We start from the raw sequence: 17,262 nt of genomic DNA, 5'->3' as shown, positions 1-17,262 counted from the left end.
CAATGAAAAAAAAAGCCAACTATTGCCAGATAATGGGACAATCTGAGCATCAAAATCAATAATACCAACAATAGGTTACAACTCATTCAATTTTTTTAAAAAAGCCCAAGATTCTATACTGATACCAAAGGAAGGGAGGGAAGAAGAGAAGTGGAAGGGAGGGAAGGAGGGAGGGAGGGAGAGAGAGAGAGAGAGAGAGAGAGAGAGAGAGAGAGAAAGAAAGAAAGAAGAAAATTTTTTCTTGTATTTAGAATGCCAGCTAATAAATGTAGAAAGAATAATAGCTGATTCAGACAAAAATCATCAATGGATGTTAACATTTTTAAAAATTTTTAAAGATTTTTATTGAAAAAGAATACACGAGGGAGTGGTAGGGAAGGGGCAGAAGAAGAGGGAAAAGCAGGCTCCCCACTCAGCAGGCTCCATGTGGGGCTTCTGGCAATCATGACCTGAGGTGAAGGCAGAGGCTTAACTGACTGAGCCACCCAGGTGCCTGAATGCTAGCATTTTTAAAGAGCAATAGCAGTGCTTTACATTTCTATAAAATACTTATTTTTAGAGCAATTTCACACACTGTTTTGAGTGTTCACATCTGTATCTGGGAGTATAATGTATCCCCCTTTAACCTTCACATTCCTTTTTTCACCTAGCACCCCCCCCTTATAAAACAGCCTGGTCCAGGAATAGGAATGTTTAGTAGCCAGTGGTTATATTCACATATGTTTTATTTTCACCATCTCTAGATCTCTGTAATAATCTCCTGCTATTTGATTATCTTTGAGATTTTATCTTTTATTTAAAACATTTCATACAGGGGATCCCTGGGTGGCGCAGCGGTTTGGTGCCTGCCTTTGGCCCAGGGCGCGATCCTGGAGACCCGGGATTGAGTCCCACGTCTGGCTCCCGGTGCATGGAGCCTGCTTCTCCTTCTGCCTGTGTCTCTGCCTCTCTCTCTGTGTGTGTGACTATCATAAATAAATAAAAAATTAAAAAAAATATTTAAAAAAAATAAAACATTTCATACAGGGACGCCTGGGTGGCTCAGTGGTTGAGCATCTGCCTTTGGCCCAGGGCGTGATCCTGGAGTCCTGGGATCGAGTACCACTATGGGCTCCCTTGCAGGGACCCTGCTTGTCCTCTCTCTGCCTGTGTCTCTGCCTTTCTCTCTGTGTCTCTCATGAATAAATAAATAAAATATTAAAAAAAAACATTTCATATATATACACATAGTTGATTTGTATCCTAGATCTGACTATTTTAATACTTAAAGTAATGCCCTTGGGACGCCTGGGTGGCTCAGCGATTGAGCGCCTCCCTTTGGCCCAGGGCGTGATCCTGGAGTCCCTGGATGAGTCCCACATTGAGCTCCCTGTGTGGAGCCTGCTTCTCTCTCTGCCTGTGTCTCTGCCTCTCTCTCTCTGTGTCTCTCATGAATAAATATATAAAATCTTGGAGGAAAAGAAAAAAAGTAATGCCCTTTAAATCTGTTATTTGAGGGCACTTGGGTGGCTCAGTCAGTTAAGCATCTGCCTTCAGCTCAAGTCATGATCCCAGGGTCTTGGGATCAAGGCCCCACCCTCGGGCTCTCTGCTGAGCCCGCTTTTCTCTCTCCCTCTGCTTGCCCCTCCACCTACCTGTGCTCTCTCTCTGCCAAATAAATAAAATCTTTAAAAAAAAAATCTGTTATTTGGTGTTTTCTCTGTTATTCATTCATGGTGTCTTGCTTCTATGTGTATTTGTGATCTTTGATATAAATTAATTTTGTTTACTCTTTAATTTTGAGAATCCTGTCTAAAGCTGGGGTAGTTTCTTCCAATGAAAAAGCTAAGGAGGAACCACCAGCCCTGGATCACCTGAACATACTTCAAGGGTCTCAACTTAATGTGGGAGTCTCAGTTCAACCCACCACCTTTTAGCAGTCCAAAGCTTGTCATGTCATTCTGACCACAATTAGAATGTTTTGGGAATTGGTCCACAAGGAATCCTGACCTCCTTACTTACTCCACAGCTCATGATTTTTCCCCTTTTTTGGGATGGGGGATTAGCCTTAGAGATTTCTCCTATTTACTGTGAGCCCTGAAATGCATTAAAATATATATTCTACAAGATCTAGTGGGTTTTTCCAGTAGAAAGGACTCCTTTAATATCTTGTTCGCCATATTCAGGAAGTAGTCTCTCTGTACAATTTTATATCCTAATTTTCTATTAGTTTTTAAGCCTTTTTCTATATCAACCGTCATAAATACCCAATTCTATTGGATATTTAGAATATTTTTATTTTTTTTTTACTGTTGCAAGTAATACTGCAGTGAACATCATTGTGGAAATGTAAAATAAATCGGGGGTTAAGGATATTAAAAAAAAGCATAATTGTTATTCTAGGCAGGCGTTGCAAACTCAAATGCTTTAGAGGATCCTGGAAAATAATGCAAATGAATAAAGTGAACCAGTGAAGCTGTCTACGTACAAAAGACCATAAGAAGTGGTGGGAACATGTCAACCGGAAGGGCACATGCCTATCTTATGAGGGCAGCCCTTCTTAACTCCAGCCAGTTGTTACCATCTAGAAATGAGGGCCTGGTATGGTCAGTTCTGATTCTTCAAGCAAGACAAACTGGAGATCCAGATATTATTATTATTTTTTAGAAATCTCCAAAATTTTTATGGTGGCATATTTACTGCACAAGCCACATAAAACCTGTTGACACACAGGATGTGACTGTCAGGTTGTCACTTCGAAATGTATGCTCTAGGGACAGGGTGGATAGAGCTCATGCTCTATCATGACTGGGTAGGGAAGTGCTGACTGGAGACACAGCTGCTTAGTCATCTTTCCATCCTCAGTATGAAAATAGAGGGAAATGAGGGGTTAAGAGCTTAAGATCTTGGCATTGAGGATTTTTTTTACTAAGGCTCAGCTTTTTGGTTTTCATCTTCCTCTCCTCTCCTCTCCACTCCCCCTTCTCATCAGTGTGCTGTTCTCAGGCTAAGCTAAGCTCCCCAAAGAGCTTGGATCCAGCTAGCCTGCTGGGCTTGCCATCCAGTAGCTTTATTAAATAAACATCAGTGGTGCCCTACTAAGTTCCAAGGCTTTGTGCTAACAATTATTTACGAACATATGAGACAACCCCACACTGTAAAAGTGTACTGTCATCAAGAGAAAAATAAAATAAACTGACCAATATTTGGTTACCAAATGAGTTATGCAGACTTCGTATTGAAGAAGTTCAGAAGAAATTTTCCATGATTAAGAAAAGCTTCTAGACATAGTAGATTTTGAGCTAGCTTCTTTAAAAAAAAAAAAAAAGGCAAAGGAAATAGGGAGAGGGCACTCCAGATACCTTCCCAGTGTGAGCCACAACTCAGAATTCTAAATAATTTGGCATGTGATGTAACATGATTGGATAAATAAGAAGGAACTTTGAAAGTCACATTAAGGAATTTGGATTATCCTGTAGGCAGTGGGGAGCCATTGAAGACTTTAGTAATAAGGTGATATATTGAAGGCAGTGCTTTGGGGGTATTAATCTTGGGTCATTATATAGGATAGCTGGGAGGAAAGAGCCACAATAAAAGCCATAAAACTAGTAGAAAGACCATATAATAATTTAGAGGAGGGATCCCTGGGTGGCGCAGCGGTTTGGCGCCTGCCTTTGGCCCAGGGCGTGATCCTGGGGACCCGGGATCGAATCCCACATCGGGCTCCCGGTGCATGGAGCCTGCTTCTCCCTCTGCCTGTGTCTCTGCCTCTCTCTCACTCTCTCTCTGTGGCTATCATAAATAAATAAAAATTTAAAAATAAATAAATAAATGTTTTAAAAAAATAATTCAGAGGAGAGGTTAGTGCAGATCTGAATTAGAATGATAGAAGTAAGTGTGGGAACTTGAAAATCAATATAATGAGTGATTAAGAACACTGACTTTAGAATCAAACAGATCCGTATCTGAGTCCCAGATTAGATATTTACTGACTGTGTTACATTAGGAAGATTATTTAACATCCCTGAGCCTCATTTCTCATCCATAAAATAGAGATACTAATACTTAGCTTAGAGAGTGGTTATATAGATTAAATGAGATGATGTAAGTAAGTGCTTAGCATAATAGTTAGAATATAGTAAAAGTACAATAAATTATTAGGTCAATGCCTAAAACTTTGGGAAAAAAGACTCAGCATGACTTGGTGATTGTCTGAATGTAAAGAGAGTCCAGATGACTCTTAGCATTTTCAGGCTTGTGTTACTGATAGTTCCAAGAAAGCTAATTTAAAACAGAAAACTCAGTTTGACTTTGGATATGTTGAACTTGAGGTAATGGTAAAAAGGGTCTAGTAGGCTGTTAGAGATTTGATTCTAGAACTTCTGGAAGAATGTAAGATGTGGAAATCAGCAGCACAATGGTAAGGGCCAAACATCTTCTCAAGTTGGAAAGATTTCAGATCTTAGCCTTGCAGTAAGTCTAGATTTTTTTTTCATTGTTATTTTTAAAAATCTTAAAATTTGAGTATAGTTTACTATAAATCTACATTTAAATGTGTGCCAGGTATTGCTTTGTTAAACAATAAAGAAAGAATGATATAAGAAGAGATACTAGGAAGATTGGTGTTATAGAAGCCAAAGGGAGAAGAGGGTTTCAATAGTAGAAGATGGCTAAGTGTCAGAAACTTTAAGTAGTGTAAGTTCAAAATTAAACTATTTCAGACAGGCCAAGTATTATAAGAAGACACACTTCTGGTAGTTAAGAAATGACTAAGAAGAAAGTAAAGCTAACATGGTCTATTCTTTTAAAAAATTATTGTGTTTGGCAAAAAAGGAAAGAGGGCATTGTCTGAGGTCCTTTGGTTGGCATGCCAGTGATGCCAGAAATGCCTCTGCTTTTTGTACACCTGAAATTCCACCAGCCCCACCCAGTTACAGAACCTTTGAAGACTTCTATCTCTGTGGAGCTGAGCAACACTATTCACTGGGCTCCTGCTTTTTCTATTTAACAGTTTTATAGAGATATAATTGATGTACCATGTTTCATCAGTTAAAGTATACAATTTAATTGTTTTTAGCATATTCAGAGTTGAGCAACCATCACACAATCTAATTTTAGCACATTTGCATCATCCCACAAAGAAATCCCATACTTGTGAACAATCACTCCCTATTTTCCCCTTCCCCTGGCAACCACTAAACTACTTTTGCCTCCATACATTTGCCTAATCTGGACATTTCATATAAATGCAGTCAAACCATATGTGACTTTTTGTATTTGGCTTCTTTCACTTAGCAGGTTTCCAAGGTTTATCTATGTTGTAGCATGTTTCAATACTTTATTCCTTTTTTTTTGTTGAATAGTATTCCATTTTATGAACATACCACATTTTATTTATCCATGCATTGAAAGACACCTGGGTTGTTTCCACTTTTTGGCTCTCATGAATAATGCTCTGTACTTTCATATGTAAGCTTTTGTGTGAACATATGTTTTCATTTCTTTTGGGTCTATATCTAGGAGTAGAATTCCTGGGTCATATGGTAACTCTATATTTAACATTTTAAGGAATTAGAGACTTTTCCAATGTGATTACACCATTTTACAGTCCTCCCAGTGATATATGAGGGTTCTGATTTCTCTACATCATCACTTGTTACTGTTTCTTACAGATTTTAGCTATTCTAGTAGGGTGAAGCAGTATCTCATTTTAGTTTTGACTTCCACTTCCTTAATTAACATGCTGTTGGGATTCTTTTATGTGCTTATTGACCATTTATATATATTCTTTGGAGAAACATCTATTCAAATACTTTGCCTATTTTTTAATTGAGTTATATGTCTTTTTACTGTTGAGTTGTAAGAGTTCTTTATATATTCTGTATAGAAATCCCTTAACAGAAACATGATTTGCAAGTATTTTTTCCCATCCTATGGGTTGTGCTTTCACTATCTTGATTGTGTCCTTTGAAGCAAAGCTTTAAATTCTTTTTTTTTAAGATTTATTTATTTATTTATTCAGAGAGAGCGAAAGAGAGGCAGAGACACAGGCAGAGAGAGAAGAAGGCTCCATGCAGGGAGCCCGACGTGGGACTCGATCCTGGGTCTCCCGGGTCTCCAGGATCACACCCCGGGCTGCAGGTGGCACTAAACCGCTGCACCACCGGGGCTGCCCAAAGCTTTAAATTCTTAAGTCTGCTTTGTGAGAGAGAGAGTGTGTGTGTGTGTGTGTGTGTGTGTGTGTGTGTGTGTGTGTTTTGTCACTTGTACTTTTGGTATTGTGTCTAAGAATATATTGCCTAACTCAAGGTTATGAAATTATTCCTTTTTTTAAAGCTTTCTTTTAATAGACCTCCCCTCCACTCCGCACATGAATAGCAGGGGTCTTCTCTTCTAAGCTTTTTGAGTCAGATCTGCCTACTTCTCACTCTCACTTACTCTCAAGGCCATTCCTTTTTATACTACTCTTGTTCAACAAGACTTGACTAACCACATTGTATCTGGCAAGCACTGTGCTGGGTTTTGTAGGAAACAATAAAAATGATTCTGTCTTGAGCAAAGATGAATTTAACTTGGACTTTGCGGTTAAAAGAGACATTCATTAAGATAGATATGAAAAAAGAACAGGGGCATCTAGGTGGCTCAGTGGTTGAGCATCTGCCTTTGGCTCGGGTTGTGATCCTGGGGTCCTGGGATTGAGTCTCACATCAGACTTCCTGCAGGGAACCTGCTTCCCCCTCTGCCTATGTCTCTGCCTCTCTCTGTGTCCCTCATGAATAAATAAATTAAATATTTAAAAAAAAAGAAAAAAACTTTAAACATATCAAATGATTTAATCAAAATTGATCATAGACTGATGATGCTATTTTTTATGAAGTTTGCATCAATGTGCAATGAAATGAGAAAAATAATGACTATGCTTTCTCTTATGCAATGATTGTAGTTGATAGAAAGTTTTATTACTATTTTTTTAATGATGCTACTTGGCAATGTAAGAAATTGGCAATCCCATATTGATCTACTAGTTTTTGTGGGATTCTTTTCTTGTCTATAAAACCAACAACTTGGCAGCCACAGTTCAGAAAGCAGAGAGATTCTTTTTGGTTCAGGGGTAATCAGTGAAGACTTGATGGAGGAGTTGATCTGGACCTTATAGATTTTGGATAATTCTCAATAGAGCCAAGCGTAACAGGTAGGAGAATGTGAGCAAAGGTAGCAGAATGGAAATGAAATTATGAAACAGGTTTAAGGGACTACATGGTGGGGTGTTATGTAGAGAGTGACTAGATAGATAGCCAAGATGGAGGACCTTGAAAGCCAAAGTGAGTTTGGATTTGATTCTCTGGGTAATGGGAAACCATTAAAAGAAGCAAGAGGAGTGACATATGAAAGAAAGATGGTTCTTTAAGGAGGTGAATCTGGCAGTAGTGGAAGGTAAATTGCAGGTGAGAATACGAATAAGTAGCGAGTTGAGGTTTATAATGTGAAATATTTATATATTGCTTCTAGCCAGAAAATAATTTGATCTTTCATCAAAAGCACTATAGGTCTTTGGCAGTAGTGGGTTAAATGTAGGTGATGATGTGGTGAAGTAAGCCAAGCACTGAAAATATGAAAACTGCCACCTTCGACAGGCAACTAGAAACATTTCCTAAGTAGTGGCTCTCCTGTGATACATGGCTTAGCCTCACAGAAATTTTGGGGACAAAGACCCTGGGCCTAGAGCTTTTATAGTAAGAAACTAGAACTCTAAGCACTTGGTCATGGATATTTTGCCCTAACCTAAAGCTGCTTATCCAGCCCACTTTCAGGTCTCTATCAGGGGAGAGAGAAATATAGCCATACCTCAAAGATATTGCAGATTCTGTTCTAGATTGTTGAAATAAAATGAATATTGCAATAAAGCAAGTCAAATGAATATTTTGATTTCTCAGTGTATATGTAAGTAATGTTTATACTATACTATAGTCTGTTAAGTATAGTCATAGCATTAGCAATACCAAAGAAGTATGTCTTTAAAAATGTATATACCTTAATTAAAAAATACTTTATTGCTAAAAATGTTAGCCATCATCTGAGCTTTCAACAAACTGTAATCTTTTTGCTGGTGGAGGATCTTGCCCTCAATGTTGATGGCTGCTAATTAACCAGAGTGGTGGTTGCTGAAGGTTGGGGCAGCTGTGGCAAGCTCTTAAATAAGGCAATAAAAGGGGCACCTGGGTGGCTCAGTCTGGTTAAGCATCAGACTTTAGCTCAGGTCCTAATTTCAGGGTCCTGGATCAAACCTTGAGTCAGGCTCTCTGGTCAGCAGGAAATCTGCTTGTCTCTCTACCCACTCCCCCTCCCAACTTGTGCTCACGCTCATGCTCCCTCTCTTTCAAAAAAAAAATACATAAATAAAATCTTTTTAAAAAATAAAAAAAATAAGGGGCACCTGGGTGGCTCAGTTAAGCATCTGCCTTCAACTCAGGTCATGGTCCCAGGGTCCTGGGATCTAGCCCCACATGAGGCTCCCCCACTCAGCAGGGACTCTACTTCTCCCTCTCCCTCTACCCCTACCCCTGCTCATGCTCTCTCTCATTTACTCTCAAATAAATAAATAAATTCTTTAAAAAACAAATAAATACAAATACATAAATAAAATGACAATGAAGTTTGCCTTATCTATTGACTCTTCCTTTCCAAGCAATTGCACTGTTGCGTTTGATGCTGTTTGGTAGTATTTTACCCATAGTAGAATTTCTTTTGAAATTGGAGTCCGTTCTCTCAAACCTTGCTGCTGCTTTATCAATTAAGTTTATATAAATTCTAAATTAATTGTTGTCATTTCACCAGCCTTCACAGCATCTCCACCAAGAGTAGATTTCATCTCAAGAACCACTTTCTTTGCTTATCCATAAGGAGAAACTGCTCATCCATTAAAGTTTTATCCTGAGATTATAGCAATTCAGACACATCTTCAGGCTCCACTTCGAATTCTAGTTCCCTTGCTATTTCCATCACATCTGCACTTACTTCCTCCACTGAAGTCTTGAACCCCTCAAAGTCATCTGTGAGGGTTGGAATGAGCTTCTTCCAAACTCCTGGTAATGTTGATATTTTGACTTCTTCTCATAAATTACGAATGTTCTTAATGGCATCCAGAATGGTGAGTCCTTTGCAGAACGTTTTCAATCAATTTTGCCCAGATCCATCAGAAGAATCCTCATCTGTGGCAGCTATAGCCTGACGAAACGTATTTCTTAAACAATAAGGCTTGAAAGTTGAAATGACTCCTCCATCCATGGGCTGCAGGGTGGATGTTTTGTTCGCAGGCTTGAAAACAACATTAATGTCATTGTACATCTCCATCAGAGCTCTTGAGTGACCAGATGCCTTGAGTGACCAGAGCAGTAATATTTTGAAAGGAATCTTTTTTTCTGAGCAGTAGGTCTCAACAGTAAGCTTAAAATATTCAGCAAACCATGTTGTCAACAGATGTGCTGTCATCCGGGCTTTGTTCCATTTACAGAGCACAGGTAGAGTAGATTTAGCATAATCCTTAAGGGCTCTAGGATTTTCAGAATGGTAACGAACACTGTTTCAACTTAAGCCACCAGCTGCGTTAGCCCTTAGCAAGAGAGTCAGCCTGTCCTCTGAAGTTTGAAGCCAGACATTGACTTCTCCTCTCTAGCTATGGAAGTCCTAGAAGGCATCTTCTTCCAATATAAGGCTGTTTTGTCTTCATTGAAAATCTGTAGTTTAGTGCAGCCACCTTCATGAATTCTCTTAGCTGGATCTTCTGAGAACTTGGTGCAGCCTCTACATCAGCACTTCCCTGGAGACAGTTTCGTTCCCTAAACCTCATGAAGCAACCTCTGCTAGCTTCCAACTTTCTTCTTTAGCTTCCTCACCTCTGTCAGCCCTCATAGAATTGAAGAGAGTTAGGGCCTTGCTCCGAATGAGGTTTTTGCTTAAGGGAATGTGGTGGCTGATCTTCTATCCAGACCACTAAAACTTTCTCCATATCAGCAATAAGGCTGTTTTGCTTTCTTATGACTCATGTGTTTAGCAGGGTAGCACTTTTAATTTCCTTCAAGAACTTTCTTTTGTATATACAATATAGATAAATGTTTGGCACAGAGGACCAGCTTTCAACACATTTTCCTGACTAGCGTAATCATTTCTGGCTTTTAATTTAAAATGAGAGAGAGACAACTCTTCCTTTCACTTGAACACTTTGAGGCCATTGTAAGGTTATTAATTGGCCTAATTTCAATACTGCTGTATCTCAAGGAAGAGGGAGACCCACAGGAAAGGAGAGAGACAGGTGAACAGCCAGTCAGTAGGGCAGTCAGAACACATACAACATTTAAGTTTGCTATCTTACATGGCACCCCAAAACAATTAACAATAGTTACATCAAGAATCACTCACCACAAGTCACCATAACAAAAATGATAATAATTTAAAAGTTTGAAATATTGTGAGAATTACTAAAATATGACACAGAGACACAAAATGAGTAAATGCTGTTTGAAAAATGGCACCAATAGATTTGCTCCATGCAGTGTTGCCACAAACCTTCAATTTGTAAAAAAAAAAAAAAAAAAAAAAACTTAAAAAACTTTTAAATACAGTATTGAAAGCATAGTAAAACGAAGCTCAATGAAAAGGGTATGCATGTACAGTGACACCATATCTGCTGCTTTCCAGCTCCCTCTGAGGATCACTAATTGTCCATTTTAGGAAGCGGCCTCCCTCTTTCCTTCTCTTCCTCACTGTTTCCTGCTTTATAGGATCAAGGTGCCATGGCCCCTCCAACAGGTCAAGGTTGGAGGTAGGTTTGGGGGTCTTCACCTGCTTCTATACTCTCTACAACTCTGTACATCTCAGCGGATTGTCGATGGCCCCGTGGGTCTTGTAGAGAATGGGAGAAGCAATAAGGGAAAGAAACTACATCTCTCTGGATCCTAGTGGTGGTTTCATAGTCCTGGCCAGTGGGCCCCAGGCTTCTTTCTAGGGACCTGAAATCCAAGGGCTTGGCTGTAGAATCCAGATACTGGTCAACACTGAGCGGAGACTGTAGGCAGGTTTAGTGCTTAGAGGCCAACCCTAACTTGTGACTGTCTTTGTGTTCAAGGGCGGGAGCAGGGGGCAGTGGCATGAAGTGGACAGAAAGTGTTGCTGCTTGCGGTACAACTGGCTCTGCCTGTGGCTTCTCCACTAGTTACTGATTCCCACAGTACTGGCCTAGAACCTGAGGACAGTGGAGCTTAGAAGGGGTGAAGAGCTCTGTAGGTCTACAGGTAGAACTGAGATGTTTCTCTGACTGAGGGGAGACCACTCCCTTTCCTTAGCCTTCCTTTCCCTCTGAAAATAAGCTTCCTGGCCCCTCAGCCTGGCTAAATGGATTCTGTCTCAACAAAGGCCCAGCTGGACCCCGCTCAGCACTTGTCCAAAAACTAATGTAGGTGAAAGAAGGTGGCTATTCCAGCCACACTAACAGGCCCTCTGAAAATCCAGACACTGAATTGGACCTTGTGTTAGGAAGGGGCCCGTAGCCAGGTTGGTCCTAAGGTTCACCACCACCCTGTGTACAGAAGGCTGCCTATGGCCCAGTCTCCCTTTTTTCTGAGACAGACCTCATTTCTCTGAAGAGGCACACCCTAAAAAGCCTAGTGCTAAGCCTAACCGGAATCCGCAAGGACTCTACCTGCCAGTAGAATGATGACCGGTTCTTGCAACCTCCCTTCAGGGTTCAGGAACCCCCTCCCAGGCTGGCTACTCCACCCTGGGGCTAGTCTGGAATCTTAGTGAAAGGAAAAAACTGGAAAACAAGAAGTCATTCAGAGTGGGTTGAAGAGAGGAGGGAGAGGTTTCTGGCTAAGATCTAAAAGGAGGGGCCTAAAGGAAGCTCTAAGCCTCTGCCCAGACTTTTTCCTTGAGACTCCTAAGGACAAGAGAGAAGCTAGGCCCAGCTCTCTCCCCAATCTTCCTTGCCGCCTTGAGAGTGCTCAGTCTTCCAGCACCGACTGCCCTCTGTGGCTGACTCCGTTCTCTCCCCTCCCCCTTCCCCAGGCTGAAGGGCCCACGGGGACTGACGGGGAGGGAGGCTGAGTGGCTTTACTGTGGGCATGCCTGCTCCTCTCCCTTCCCCCTTCCCTTAGCAGCAACGTCACCGCAGCACCAGTGGCAGCGGCGGCGGCGGCGGCGGCGGCGGCGGCAGCAAGGATATTGGGGCTGGGATTGCGCAGCCTCCCTGCATTAGCAACGATGCCATTGTATTAGCAGAAATCAGATCTTAGGAAATCGGTTCAGTCCCCCCTGTGTGATCTCGTGGAACAATGCCTCAGCAGGAACTGTCAAGGTAGAGCTTGGTGGGAGTGCAAACGGAAAGGAAGCCTCCGGTACAGCTCAAGGCTCCTTACAGAGGTAAGGCTCAGCGGAGCTGGGGGAGGGGCAGGGCAGAGACGCTGGATAACCGATCAGCACATTTGGGCCCTGGCTTCTGAGGGTTGGCTTTGTCTTTCCGAAAGAGAGGGAGAGAGCGAGCGAATGAGAGTGCAAGCAGGAGAGAAAACATTAGCTGAGCTTGTCCTTGCATATATTTGGGCTGTGGTGCAGAGGCTTGGGCCAATGCTATTTTGTCAAGCAGCAAAAGATCCCCTTCTTCCGTTCTGGGCGTTTCTACTGAAGCTGCTATAGTGTGGGCCAGAGTGGAGGAGGTCAGATCTAGGAACAAAGGCTTAATGAGAGGAGACACCCCTAAAGCTATTATAAGTTTATGATAGAGAAAATGCAGGGATTCAAGCAGCTTTCGAGAGGAGGAGCTGGGAAGCATCCAGCCCATTCTTCTTTGTCCATACACAAACATACATGCCCATAGACACACATACCATATTCTGGTGCCATGGGAGCCACCAGGCTCTTGGTGAGGATGGAATAAGAAAGAATGTTGACCAAGAGGTTCCCTGGTCTATTGGGGGAGTGTGGGGAGGCAATCACTGTAATGCCGAGAGTACCTGACCTGTTATAATCAGTCTCCTTATACAGACCTAGGTTGCTAACAAGAAGGGACCTGGGCATAAGCTGATACTCCCAAATGCACCCTCTTCCTCTCCTCCCTTTAGTCCTGCCCCAGAGAGGACCCAGACAGGAAAAAGGTTATCAATCCTCCTGATGCTCCTCATTAGACCTCAGGTCAAGGCCAGATTGTTAGAGAATGGCAGCTGAGTACCACTGTCTTCCCAGTCCTCCTTCAAGAGGCCAAAAAAAAGAGGGAAGGTGTTCTATGACTGGCAGACAGATGCTGATGACCAAAGAGAGGGCAGACCTTTCTTCTGGAGTATAGAACATTTTCCTGCCCAGAGTTACCCTATTGCTGAGCAGATATAGTTGCTTAAATTCCCATTTCCATTGACCACCTTGGCGGATGATTCAAAAACCTGCTAATAGGTGTCAGTGGTTCCACATTGTGCAAATGTGTAGTTGGAGAATACACTGGGAAGTTGTGGGAGGGTGTTACTTCCCAGGAAGCATCTCAGAATGTGAACTACAGAACAGGGGAAAGGCCATGGGGACTACCAGTGGGGCAGGGAGGTGAGGGCTGAGAGCTGGGATAGGAAGTGGATTGAAGAGTGTTGAATAACACTCCCATTACTGGGGCAGTAGTATGAGGGGATGGATAGGTTCAAAGAATAGAGAAGTGGGTAAGTACACGTTACGTAAGTGGAAGCCAGGGTGGAGGCCTGTACAGGAAAGGAAGGAAGCAGCCGTTCTAGTAGCAGGGTAGATGCCGGCACTTTGGGAAGAGGGTGTGGCCCTGGTCATTTTCTTTGGGAGACAGTTGCAGTGGAAAGAATTAAGAACTGGGCAGAAGGGCAGACCTGAGTCTGTGTCCCATCTCACCTGTGTATCTGTGGGCAAACTGCCTACTCCTGCTATGCTTCAGTTTTCTCATGTTAAAATGGGAATGATTAGGCCTACTTTAAAAGATTATAGTGGTGGGGCACCTGGGTGCATCAGTCGGCTAAGCATCTCTTTTTTTTTTTTAATTTTTATTTATTTACGATAGTCGCACAGAGAGAGAGCTAGAGAGAGAGGCAGAGACATAGGCAGAGGGAGAAGCAGGCTCCATGCACCGGGAGCCCGACATGGGATTCGATCCCGGGTCTCCAGGATCGCGCCCTGGGCCAAAGGCAGGCGCCAAACCGCTGCGCCACCCAGGGATCCCAAGCATCGGACTCTTGATTTTGGCTCAGGTTATGATCTCAGGGTTGCCAAGCCCCATATTGGGTTCTGTGCTCAATGGGGAGTCTGCTTCGGCATTCTCTCTCTCCCTCTCCCTCTGTTCCTCCCCACTCCTCGTACTCTGTCTCTTAAATAAATCTTTAAAAAATTACATGGAACTAGAGATGATATATGTAAGTCACCTGGCATGTAAGAGCTCAATAAATGATCACTAATAAATAGTATTATTATGATAGGCCAGGAGACACCCATATGGGATAGCAGCCAGATAAAGGGCTCTCATGGAAAGCTTCCCTGGTTCTGAGAGTTAGACTTCATAAATTTATTCTGGCTAAACCCACCACTATCTACCATAGCTAGAGGGCCCATCTTCTGAGCGCTTTCTTCCACTTCCTTCCTATTCTGGATTCTCTATTTCTTCCCCATCTTCATCTCCCATGTCTCTCCATTTAATCAGGGTACAGGATAAGTCTGGAATGAGCTCTTCTACCCCATTGTTTTTTCTTCTACTTCGTTAGAGCTCGTGGGCCACAGTATTAAACTTTTATTGTTTTAGAACAAGTCACTCCCAAGAAGAAGTCTAAGAGTTATGTTCTGTGTGGTATTTGAAATAAAGTCACGTATACAGTATACTGTCATTACATTCTTAACTGATCAAAGTTAAGATTCCTGAGTCCTGTCGAAATCTGTCATTTATTCACTGCGTGATCTTGGGCAAATCCTTTTGTTTTTCTGGTTGTCGATTTCCTTGTTTTTTAAAATGAAAGTGGCTCTGTCTACTTTGGTGAGTTGTGAGGATTAATGATATATATTTTAAAAAGTGCTTTGCAAAAAATGCGCAAGTTTCAGGGGGTGGGGGGCATGAGTACAAAATCTCAGGATGTCTGCAAAACTTCACCTTAGTTCACTGAGCTAGAGTTGTTTGTGAAGGAACTATTGGCAGGCATTTCCCTTGGTTGTGTGGAAATCAGGGAAGAATAAGACCTAAGATACAAAAATATAAAATGAATCAACCAGCGATAAGAGCATTAGAGTTAAAATAGGATTCAACACAAATGTAAAAGCTAAAATTATACAGCTTTTGGGGAGTGGGGGGAGAAAATTTTCTTTATGATCTTGAGATATGCAAATATTTTTTAGATAGAACACAGTTTTTACCATAAAAGAAAAAACCAGATGAATGGGATTTTATAAAATTAAAAACTTCCATTAATTAAAAAGCACCATCAAGAAAACAAATGATCAAGCCACAGGCTGAGAGAAAATATTCTCAAGATATGTTTGACAAAGGAAATTTCTCCTACAATTCGGGGATCCCTGGGTGGCTCAGTGGTTTAGCACCTGCCTCTGGCCCAGGGCATGATCCTGGAGTCCCAGGATGAAGTCCTGCATCAGGCTTCCTGCATGGAGTCTGCTTCTTCCTCTGCCTGTCTCTGCCTCTCTCTCTCTGTGCATCTCTCATGAATAAATAAATAAAATCTTTAAAAAATTAAAAAAATAAAAACTCCTACAACTCAAAAATAAAAAGACAAACCGTCAAGTTTTTAAATGGGTAAAATAGGAGTCCACAAATGACCAAACACCTACCATGTTCCCAGTTCTATGTATAGGTTCCAGGGACACAAAGTTGACTATATTCCAGTTTCTGATCTCAGGGAATGCACTGTAGTTTGGGGGACAGATACATAAACGAAACATTCTAATATAACTGTCTGCCAAACCCTCCAGCCAAAGTTTCTTCATCATCTTCTGTATTCATTTATTCTCTACCCCTGGTTTACAGGATCAACCCTCTAGACTCTGTGTCACTGTTTTTCCATTTCAAAGCATGTATGACTCAGTAATAGTTTTGTGGATCAGAATCATAAGTTCTTTATTTGTGAATGCCACTTGAAAATGGTGCTTTAGGGGCACCTGGGTGGCTCAGTTGTTGAGCATCTGCCTTCAGCTCAGGTTGTGATCTTGGGGTCCTGGGATCAAATCCCATATCAGGCTCGCTGCAGGGAGCCTGCCTCTCCCTCTGCCTATGTCTCTGCCTCTCTCTGTGTGTCTCTCATAAATAAATATATAAAATCTTTTTTAAAAAAGAAAAGAAAATGGTGCGTTAAACGGGGGAGGTGCTGATATGCATTGAAGATCAAGTGATGACTATAGCCTATAGGTACTCCTAAAATGACTGCCATATGTACAAGACAGTTTTTTACGCTGCTTTTAACCCAGGCCTCAGATGATAGCCTGGACTTTGGGGAAACCTAGTACTATATGAAGGGGAAGCTGCCCTCTCTGAGCCCTGAATCCACAGTATCTATATTCCTTAAAGAAAACAAAATGGGGCACCTGGGTGGTTCAATCAGTTAAGCGTCTGATCCTTGGTTTCACCTCAGGTCATAATCTTAGGGTTGTGAGACTGAGCCCCGTGTCAGGCTATGTGCTGGGTATAGAGCCTGCTTAAGATTCTCTCTCTCACTCTCCCTCTACCGTGTGCCCCATCTCCAAAAGAAAGAAAGAGAGAGAACAAAACTTTAAATTATGTACATAATAGATATTTATTATATACAAGTTAGAAAATACGTTGATGAAGTTTGCTGGAGGGGAGATGGTGGGGGGATGGGGTAACTGGATGATGGGCATTAAGGAGGGCACGTGATGTAACGAGCACTGGGTGTTATATGCAACTAATGAATCACTGATTCTACCTCTGAAACTAATAATACATTATATGTTAGTAAATTGAATTTAAGTTAAAAGGAAATACAGGGACACCTGTGTAGCTCAGCGGTTGAGCATCTGCCTTTGGCTCAAGGTGTGATCCCAGGTCCTGGGATCGAGTCTCGCTCCCCTGTGGGGAACCTGCTTCTCCCTCTGCCTATGTCTCTGCCTCTCTCTGTCTCTCATGAATAAATAAATAAAATCTTAAAAAAAAAAGGGAAATACAGATGAAACAGAAAGTAAAATTAAAAGTAATTCAAAATCACTCAACAGAGCACTATTAACATTTTGTATATGCCTTCAAATTTTCTTTTATGCATATTGCTATGGTCTGAATATTTG

General features: G+C 41.6%; 1 protein-coding gene across 5 annotated transcripts in view; it reads left to right on the top strand.

The window, feature by feature from the left end:
* RUSC2 (RUN and SH3 domain containing 2) overlaps positions 1 to 17,262 on the top strand; it is a 70,623-nt gene that overhangs the window by 33,829 nt on the left and 19,532 nt on the right. Inside the window, exon 1 of one of the 5 annotated variants that reach the window (XM_055301590.1) lies at positions 11,928 to 12,393. The exons of 3 other annotated variants lie outside the window; for them this stretch is intronic. The gene's annotated coding sequence lies outside the window, so the exon portion shown is untranslated. Of the gene's footprint in view, positions 1 to 11,927; positions 12,394 to 17,262 lie in introns of those variants that run through there. One more of the 5 variants, XM_055301593.1, reaches the window with a different exon arrangement.

Source organism: Nyctereutes procyonoides, unplaced genomic scaffold (assembly GCF_905146905.1).
Source record: "Nyctereutes procyonoides isolate TBG_1078 unplaced genomic scaffold, NYPRO_anot_genome, whole genome shotgun sequence".
NCBI classification, from domain to species: Eukaryota; Metazoa; Chordata; class Mammalia; order Carnivora; family Canidae; genus Nyctereutes; species Nyctereutes procyonoides.
This window is presented reverse-complemented; position numbering and strand designations above follow the sequence as displayed.